Below are 10,721 nucleotides of genomic sequence, written 5' to 3'. Positions count from 1 at the left end.
ATGACTACAAGCCGTCTGACGTGAAGCTAACCTGCCCTGTAAAGATGACAATCATCCCTAATTGCACCAACATAGCTTTTAGAGAACATCCAAGCCGATCTTCAGCAGCAGAAAGGGAAATAATTCGCAAACAGGTGGAGGAATGGCTGCAGCTGGGAATTGTAAGAGAGTCGTATTCAGATGTTGCTAGTAAAGTTGTGCTGGCCAAGAAGAAGGATAAGACATACAGACTGTGCATAGATTACCGTATATTAAACACCAAGGTTCTTAAAGATCGATTCCCAGTTCCACTCATAGATGAAGTGCTTGACAAGATGCAAAATGCGAAATATTTTTCAGTCTTCGATCTCAAGAATGGATTTTTCCATGTCGAAATTGATGAAGCCAGCCGAAAATACACTGCATTTGTGACCAAAGAGGGTCTATTCGAATTCAACAGAGCACCATTCGGGTATTGCAATTCTCCCGCAGTATTTGTAAGGTATGTCACTTATATCTTTCAACAGCTGATAAATGCAGGTATTATGGAAATGTACATCGATGACATTGTTGTTTTTGGACAAACAGCCGATGAATGTCTAAGCAACATGGAACGCGTCTTAAAGCAGGCCCAGCAGTACGGTCTTGATATAAAGTGGTCTAAATGCCACTTTCTAAAACAGCGTATCAATTTTCTTGGGTACGAAATAGAAAATGGGCAGATATGGCCAGGAAAAGAGAAAATCAAGGCAGTCAAAAACTTTCCTATGCCGGTCAACATCAGAGGTATACAGGCATTCCTCGGTCTAACAGGGTATTTTCGCAAGTTTGTTAAGGATTACGCCTTTATTGCTAAACCCTTAACGCAGCTGCTAAAAAAGGATGCTGTTTTCAAAATAGAAGGAGAACAGAAGCAAGCCGTTGATCGATTAAAAGCAGCACTTATAGAGGAACCAGTCCTGAAGGTTTGGAGTCAAGGCGCCAAAACTCAATTACACGTTGATGCTTCAAAACATGGCTTCGGTGGAACGCTGCTGCAACAACATGCTGGGAAGTGGCACCCCGTTTTTTACTGGAGTAAGAAAACCACACCACAAGAAGAAAAAGCCACCAGTTACGTGCTCGAGGTAAAGGCAGCTTTCCTAGCAACAAAGAGACTTCGCCATTATTTGCTGGGTATTGAGTTTGACCTGGTAACGGATTGTGCAGCCTTCAAGCAGACGATCTCAAAAAAAGATGTTCCTCGAGAAGTTACGCCGTGGTTGATGTACTTGCAAGACTTTACCTTCAACGTGGAGCATCGCGCAGGAACTAGAATGCAACATGTCGACAGCCTTAGTCGTTTCCCTATAATGATCGTGTCATCCGAAGTTAACACGCAGATCAAGAGAGCCCAACACAATGATGAACATTTATTGGCTGTTCGGGAAATTTTGAAGCATGGACCGTATGCCGATTATATAATCAAAAACAACTTGATATATAAGCAAGTAAATGGGCAAGAACTTTTAGCTGTACCAAAATGCATGGAGAAAGAGATTATAACAAGTTCGCATAACTTTGGACACATGGGAACGCAGAAGACTATGCATGCAATCCAGCAGGATTTCCACATTTCCCACCTTGAGAAGAAAGTAAAGCAGACTATTTCCAACTGTATCGAGTGCATCACACATAATCAGAAATTGGGGAAGCAGGACGACTTCTTGCACGCTATAAACAAAGGAGATACTCCCCTTTCAACGCTTCATGTGGATCATCTGGGCTCATTAGACATGACATCAAAAAGCTACCGCTACATTTTTGCACTTGTGGATGGCTTTTCTAAATACACTTGGTTGTTTCCCACCAAGTCAACGAACGCAGAGGAAGTTATCAAACACTTGGAGTCCTGGGTCTCAATATTTGGCAGCCCACAGAGAATCATCAGCGATAAAGGAGCTGCATTTACATCACACTCTTTCAAGGAATTCTGCACAGCGAAAAATATTGATCACATTGAGACTACAGCCGGTGTGCCAAGGGGCAACGGACAAATCGAACGGGTCAACAGAGTAATTATTTCAGTACTCTCAAAAATGTCAGCATCGGAGCCCGCAAAGTGGTATAAATACACATCACAAGTACAGCAGGCCATAAATGCACATGTCCACGCATCAACTAGCTTCACGCCATTCGAAGTTATGTTTGGGATGCGAATGAGAAACAACTCTAGGGCCGAACTCCTTAAGATCCTTGAAGATGAGATGATAATAAATCAACAAGTAGAACGTAACGAAATTTGCAAAGAAACTCGTCACCAAATCGAAAAAGCTCAAGAGATCTACAAGAAGAACTTTGACAAGAAGAGAAAAGGACATCATGGCTATCAGTTAGGTGATCTGGTTGCCATCAAGGTGACGCAGTTTATAACCGGCAAAAAGTTAGCCAACAAATACATGGGGCCATATGAAGTCATACAGGTTAAACACAACGGCAGGTATGATGTAAAGAAAGCAGCCGATTTTGAGGGTCCACTACAGACGTCTACTAGCGCTGACTTCATGAAGCTGTGGCGCTATGCTAGCAACGAGGACGAAGATGAAAACCTTTCAACTGAAGAGGACGAGGCATCTGGGACAGATGTTTTGCAGGATGGCCGAATGTGAGCTGGTAGATTGGACATAGGTTGGCAGTCCTTATCACGCTGCGTTCTAAAATGATATTCGATAGTCCACCACTATCAGCCGAATCAAGAGACAGAGAAGTTGTGAAACAAAGTCGTTGGTCAAAAAGTAGTAATTTCAGTCGCAAAATCAGTTGAAAAGTCGCGTTAATCAATATCAAAACTTAAGTAACTCTTATATGTACAAACTATTATATTCCTAAACTTTATTAATAAACTACAGATAATATCCAATTATCTTACATGTATTGTTCTCATCAATACCAATCTATTGATTAAAAAAACAAGGGAGAACGCTATAGTCGAGTACCTCGACTATCAGATACCCGTTACTCAGCTTAAGGGACCAAAGGGAAATGGAGATATGCAAGCAGCAAAGCGAGATTTAAATACGCCACCTACCGGCGGTAGACAGATTTAAGCGTTATGGGCGTTGAGAGGGCGGGGCAAATTTTTTTTTGGATCAATCGATAGGTATTGACGAGATCAATACATTTCAGTTAACATTTTTTGTCTAGCATTAAAATTGTGGGCGCCACAGGCTTAGGCGGTTTGTGGGCGTTATAGTGGACGTGGCATATTCGATCCGATTCCTATCTCTGATAGTTTCCGAGATATCCACGTTCATATTTACGATTTTTTTAAGTTTGTGGGCGGTTTGGGGCGTTAAAGTGGGCGTGGCAAACTTTTTTTTGGGTCAATCGATAGGTATTAATGAGAACAATACATTTCAGTTAAAATTTTTATTCTAGCATCAAAACTGTAGGAGCCACAGTTTTGGGCGGTTTGTGGGCGTTAGAGTGGGCGTGGCACTCTACTGAAACAAACAAACAACAAAAAACAAACTTGCGCTGCGCAGGAATCTCAGGAATCTGCATGCCTAATCCCAGTATTGTAGCACCTATAGTTTCCGAGATCTCAGCGGTCATACGGACAGACGGACAGACGGACATGGCTAGATCGACTCGGCTAGTGATCCTGATCAAGAATATATATACTTTATGGGGTCGGAAACGCTTCCTTCTGCCTGTTACATACTTTCCGACGAATCTAGTATACCCTTTTACTGTACGAGTAACGCGTATAAAAATGTTTACCACGCCCACTTTTACGTCCACAAACCGCCCACAAAATTCAAAAAATCGTTAATATGAACGTGGATATCTCGGAAACTATCAAGGATAGAGAATCGGGATCTCAGATTAAGATTCCGTAGCCTTGTGCGCAGCGCAAGTTTGTTACGCAAACATGCCACGCCCACTCTAACACCCACAAACCGCCCAAGCCTGTGGCGCCCACAATTTTCATGCTAGATACAATATTTTAACTGAACTGCATTGGTCTTGTTTAGACACGCCCACTCTAACGCCCATAACGCTTAAATCTGTCTTCCGCCGGTAGGTGGCGCATTTAAGTCTCGCTTTGCTGCTTGCATATCTCCATTTCCCTTTGGTCCCTTAAGCTGAGTAACGGGTATTTGATAGTCGAGGTACTCGACTATAGCGATCTCCCTTGTTTTATTGTGTAAACATATGTGAATATATACTAAATAGTATTAAATTTGAACATTGTAAACATATGTGAATATATACTAAATAGTATTAAGTGTGAACATTGTAAACATATGTGAATATATACTAAATAGTATTAAGTGAGAACATAATGTTATGTATTGCATTGTATCTTAGTGTGTACTTTCTATAATGTAACTTTATATCAAGCATCGATAAGACAACAGATATCGATTACATGGTGAACTCGATTGTCGATAAAAATAAGACACTTGTAATTGAGGAAGAAGAGGGAACACGCGGAACATTAAAAGAGAAGGAATAAAATCATTAAATTAAAAAGCATCATTTACAATTCAGGTGTGGAGTGATTGCCCAGCTTTCACATATAGTACCCATGTAGTATTCTGATATATTGATGCAATCAAAGGAAGAGTTATTACAGTTATTGAGAGCCAACGAAGTGCATACACCAATTGCGCATTGCGGGAAAAACTTTGTTCATAATGAGCGACGAGCATGAGGCTGGCCCGGATGACGAAAATGGTCAGGCAGCTGCAAACAACATTGTGTTGCAAGATCAGGCTGTTGGCGGCTGCATAGTTTCGCGGCACCAGACAAGCAAAATCGTGTCTCAAGATCAAGCTGCGGGAGGCGACACAGACTTACATGACAAGATATCCCATGCAGAACCTCTTGTGCAGCACGTTGCTCAGATTGGACTGGATCGAGAGGATCTGGCTGATGTTTGTCAAGGAGAAGCGGGACTTCAAACAACGCTACGCGACATGGAACGGAACCAAGTTGGTACAAAAATGGGTTTCACGGGTTGAAATCGCGGATATAATGGCGGTAGTGGAGCTCTTTTCGAGAGAGGATGGCATTACTATCAAATTATGGTTTGAAGAGTTTGAAACTGCATGTGCAGTGTTGGGAGTACCACTCAATCGCTATTGGTTATATGCGAGGCGTCTTCTTATTGGACCAGCAACGAGTTACTTCGCATATCAAGGTGCTGCTGATTGGGATGCCTTGCGAACTCAGATGATGGATGTTTTTGGACGTAAGAACACAAAACTGGAGATATGTGAGCAGCTCAAACGCCGTAAGTAAAAAAGTAATGAAACTGCATTTCAATACTTTACATCCATGTGCAGTATTGCACGCCAAGCTGAATTGGAAGATCGTGATTTAATTAAGCACGTTGTTGGCGGATTAAACGACACGAGTGGTATTACTGCGTCACTTTATTTTTCGCCGTTTGATAGAGTATGATCAAATCCGTTTATCACTGCCAAATTCTTACGCTGATCGTGGTACCTCGAGCGTTCATGATATAAAATGCTACAATTGTCGTCGGCCGGGACATATGATAAAGGATTGCAACAAGCCCATACGTTCACCGAATAGTTGCTTTACTTGGGGAGGCGTGGATCATCAATTCCGTAGCTGCCCGAAGCGTGTGACTGGAAGACTGCAGCAGACAGTGGCATGTGTGGAAGATTAACAAGCTGTTGCTAACATAATTGGTAAACATTTAGTAAGTTTTAATATAAATGAACTTAGATGCAAAATATTTATAGTAATTATTGGTTTTTTTGATACCGGTAGCCCGGATAGCTTCGGAAGCAAAAAAAAAATTTGCCAAAAGATGATACGTTGGCGAACCCATTTGAGAGTAAGTACCGTGGAATTTATGGAAGAAATATTATGCTATGCGGCGCAGTTAAATGCTATATTAAGTTTAATTTGAAAGTTTATGATATTGAAGTTTTGGTTGTTCACGATGATGTATTACCTGTTGCTATGATTCTTGGCAGAAACGCTATTGACGCTTTAAAATTACAATTAATCCAAAGAAATTCAGACTGGGAAAATGTCAGTATTTGATAATAATAAATTTGATTTTACTACTTCTTGTGCATCTCTGTTTTATAACACAATAGACAATAAGATAAATATTGACATAAAGGAAGGTCAATACCCAAATTCAGCAGTGGATGAATGACATGGATTATTTGTGTGCAGGTGTTACAACACAGTTGAATACAAATCTAGATATCGGTAGCGAATTTGGGTTTGGGAATAGAGAAAAATGCTGTAAGTTTATCTGTGAATGTTATTTAAATATTTTAAGTACGAAATTAGCTGAACCTGTTTGCAAGATGAGTATAAAACTAATAATGGTATAATTGCTGGAACGATTAGCAAAATTTCGTTTAGAAATCAATTTTAAGAAGACCTTATTTTTAAGAAAAGTAATATATTATTTAGGGTACTTTGTTAGCAATTAAGGGATTTTGCCTAATGATTCGCATATAGAAGTTATAAAAACTTATTCTGTTCCGAATAATACAAAACAACTTCACTCTCGTTTAGGTATGTTCTCATATTTTTGTAGATTTGTTCCGTCTTATGCAAGTATAGCCCGACCATTAGTTGAACTATTAAAGAAAGGAGGACCGTTCCCGATGGATGAAGAACAAATTTAAGGACTTAAGAAATCGTTTATCAACTCCGCAAATACTTTCAATATTTAACCCTAATCGTGAAACGGATTTACATACTGACGCCAGTTCTCGAGGTTTTGGAGCAGTTTTATTGCAGAGACAGAACGATGGCAAAATGCATCGTCAGAAAAGTCAGAATTAGTAGAATCGTCAGAATTAGTAGAATCGTCAGAATTAGTAGAATCGTCAGATTCGTCAGAATTAATAGAATCGTCAGAGTCGTCAGAATTAGTAGAATCGTCAGAGTCGTCAGAATTAGTAGAATCGTCAGATTCGTCAGAATTAATAGAATCGTCAGAGTCGTCAGAATTAGTAGAATCGTCACAGTCAGAATTAGTAAAACCGTCAGAAAAGTCAGAATTAGTAGAATCGTCAGAATTGTCAGAAAGGTCAGAATTATTAGAGTCGTCAGAGTTGTCAGAAAAGTCAGAATTAGTAGAATTGTCAGAGTCATCAGAAGTAGCAGAGTAAGGCTTTAGAAAATTCAAGGCTTGTGGAATTTGGAAATTGGTTAATTTAGTTGGCACGGTGGGAGCTATGCCAGATGACTTTCTATTGCAAACGGAGCAAATGAGGAATTAAGTTAGAAGTAAAATACGAGACGAGTTAGCAGAAGGACCAGTGAAAAGTTTTGTTTTGATAGATGGTGTTGTGTATCACGAAGGTACGAACCAGAATACGACTTTGTATGTTCCATCAAGTATTCGAGATGATTTAATTAAGTTGTCCCATGAAAAACTAGGTCATTTAGCTGCAGATAAGTGCTACAATAATATGAAGTCTAGGTATTGGTCTCCTTTAATAAGAACGAAAATATATGAGTTGATTCGAAATTGTTTGAAGTGCATTTTACATTCTGTTCCAAAGTCAGATAACAATAGAATTTTACACAGTATACTCAAAGTGCCGATTCCATTTGATACGACTCGCATAGATCATTTAGGGCCCTTGCCGTGTATAAATTCAACAAGGAAACATTTATTAGTAGTAATTGACTCATTTACAAAGTTTGTGAAGTTATTCGCTGTAAATTCTACAAGTACACGTGAAGTAATTGCGAGTTTAAGTAAAGATTTCGAATTTTATAGTAGGCCACGCAGAATTATTTCGTAACGTAATATTGGTCATATAAAAGTGGCGACATGTGCTCCCCAAGCAAACAGAAAGGTTGAGAGAGTAAATCGAGTGCTGACACCGATGTTAGGAAAATTGTCTAGTCCAATTAATCAAGCTGATTGGTATGAACTTATAAATAAGGTTGAACACGCGATCAACAATTCAGTCCATTCTAGAACATTAAAAAAACCAAGCATGATCCTTATGGAGTAGATCAAAAAGGTCCGATAGTTGATGAATTATATGAGTATTTAGATGATAATTTAAATAAAGATAAAAAGATAGATTTAAAAGATATAAGGGATAAAGCAAATTTAAAGATTGTAGAGTCTCAGAAAAGAAATGAAATTATTAAAGCAGCTTAACAGAAAGCGCCATCGGAATTTAGCGTTGGAGATTTTGTGGCAATAAGAAATATAGACCTAACACCTGGCACTTGTAAAAAATTTGCGCCTAAATATAGAGGTCCATATAAAATAAATAGAGTTTTTGACAACGATAGGTATGAAGTAACAGATATAGATAACTGACCGAGTTTAAACATATGTGAATATATACTAAATAGTATTAAGTGTGAGCATTGTAAACATATGTCAATATATACTAAATAGTATTAAGTGTGAACATTGTAAACATATGTATGTGAATATATACTAATTAGTATTATGTGTGAACATAATGTTATGTATTGCATTGTATTTTAGTGTGTACTTTCTATAGTGTAACTTTATATTAAGCATCGATAAGACAACATATATCGATTACATGGTGAACTCAATTGTCGATAAAAATAAGACACTTGTAATTGAGGGAGAAGAGAGAACACGCGGAATATTAAAAGAGAATGAATAAAATCATTAAATTAATAAGCATCATTTACAATTGGGGTTCTTTTGTTTTCTAAATTAGTTTTACAATAATAGGAAACATTATTCCCCAACATGATCGGACATGTTCCCCTAAGATAACCATCTTTGGCTACTTTGGGTGTGCGACCTTTCTCACGTGCACAGCAACACCTGTGATAATGAGGCAAAAGGGTAAGTGATTACACCTTTCCCCAACATGATCGGATATGTTCCTCTAAGATAACAACCTTTGGGTCCTATGGTTGTGGGACCTTTCTCACGTGACTATTAATTGCACATAATGAGGGGAAGGATACATTATCAATATTGTCACATGGGGATGTGTGGGCGAGGGGGGCAATTAAGTATACTCTTTATAGACAAGATCGTGACATTTTTATGAGTTCAAAGCCCATTAAAATTTGTTAATTTATTGGTTTATGGTTTATTATTAGGTTAATGAAGGGGAAGGGGGGCGGGGGCCATTAATATGCTAATTGTCCCAAATCCACGTTTCCATACTACTTGTAGGGATGCTTTTTGAAAAACCACTATTTGTCATTCACAGGGGGTTGTCGAAAGAGGTGAATACCTGGTAGAACTGTGGCGGGCTCTATCTAGTTTGAAATTAAAGAATTACTTTGAAGTTAACATTTTGCTTTCCAAAAGCATTAGTACGGGAATGAAAACTACTTCTTGCAGAACAAGGCCACCATTACACAGTGGGTCAAGGGATCACAATAAATGTTAACGTAACTGTTAATGTAAAGAAACAAAATTAAAGTTCAAGCGAAGAGCCTAATAACACCAATAGGCTTGGAATTATACCATACCACTCTGACAAACCCGAAAAAGATGTTAAAAAGAAGCCAAAGCCACCGCCAGTATACATACTTGAGAAAGGATCCAATGCTCTTGTTAACAAAGTTGTAAAGCTTATTATAAAGAACAAATTTCATAAAATTCCCCTTGTACGGGGTAATATCCATGAAACTAAAGTTCAAACAAAGTCGAAAGATAATTATAGAGTATTATCAAAGCATCTAACCTACAAAAAAAATTAACTTCGTACCAACTAAACAGCAGCAAGGGCTTACAAGTAGTACTAAAGGTCTTAGAGTCTAACGTAATACCAGCAGAAGTATCTAAGACATTAGAAGATAAAGGATTTAACGCACACAATTGCCTCGTTGCACACTGGGCCAGCCGATCCGATTTTTGTCCAAAAATACGTTGCCTACAAGGCTACGGAATCTAAATCTGAGATCTTATTTCTCTATCTTTGATAGTTTCCGAGATATCCACGTTTATATATACGATTTTTTGAAGTTTGTGGGCGCTAACAAATTTTTTCTAATGATTATTTTTTAGTTATATATATATATTCGAAAGACTGCCTATTTTTTAGAGCTTGGAGAGTACGAAGCAACAGAGTTTGGAAAGAAGGAGTGCACTATGGAGACTTTGCCCTTTTTTTTGGCATAATTATGTTATTCAAAAGTATTCAAAATGGCGAAAAGTTGATTTTATCGTTTTAAAAACAGATCAAAATGTGTTGCAATTGGAGTCGATAATGGGAGGGACTTTATCGATAGGTTCGGTCGATAGGGCTACAGTTGCAGCAGCGGGATGAATCTGGCGGGCGATCTGGCCATTTGAGGATTAATCTGGGATTACCTTAAATGGACCCATGTATCCAATGACTCAATTTTAGGAGAGGCCATGTAATATGGCGGAGGAGGAATGATGATCAGCAGATATCAGATAGTCGCAGCCATATTGTCCAACCAGGCAGATGCAGCTGGAAGTGCTAGGATACATTTTTTTGTGCTTAAAATCTAATAACAGTGAGTGATAGGATGGATACATGGTAGTTCATTATTTATTAATAATCATTTAGAAAGGCAGCCGGGGTCCCAACACAAAGGGCCCCGGGATATTTACTTGGGAGTTCTACTGATATCTGCGCGACTTCGCCATACTTACCAGCCCCGACTTGGCAACCGGTGTCCGTTCGACCCGCATAGACGACCAGCCATAAACGCCTATCGCAGTCGACGCCGACGACATCAAGCATTTCCCGGTGAGTTCG

The 10,721-nt window shown here is 38.9% G+C and overlaps 1 long non-coding RNA gene across 3 annotated transcripts; it reads left to right on the top strand.

The window, feature by feature from the left end:
* The first annotated feature begins 4,444 nt into the window (after window positions 1-4,444).
* Window positions 4,445-8,656, top strand: LOC119559035. Of its 3 annotated transcripts, none has more exons than XR_005220614.1 (3): window positions 4,445-5,260; window positions 5,313-5,695; window positions 5,767-8,656. It is a non-coding gene; the product is annotated as an uncharacterized LOC119559035 (long non-coding RNA). The 3 variants fall into 3 exon arrangements; XR_005220615.1 differs by having other exon boundaries at window positions 4,445-5,695; window positions 5,767-5,833; window positions 6,535-8,656; XR_005220613.1 differs by having other exon boundaries at window positions 4,445-5,695.
* The last annotated feature ends 2,065 nt before the right edge of the window (window positions 8,657-10,721 follow it).

The sequence above is a fragment of the Drosophila subpulchrella genome, unplaced genomic scaffold (genome assembly GCF_014743375.2).
Source record: "Drosophila subpulchrella strain 33 F10 #4 breed RU33 unplaced genomic scaffold, RU_Dsub_v1.1 Primary Assembly Seq16, whole genome shotgun sequence".
NCBI lineage: Eukaryota > Metazoa > Arthropoda > Insecta > Diptera > Drosophilidae > Drosophila > Drosophila subpulchrella.
The sequence above is the reverse complement of the archived record's forward strand: the minus strand, read 5'-3'. Positions and strand labels throughout refer to the sequence as shown.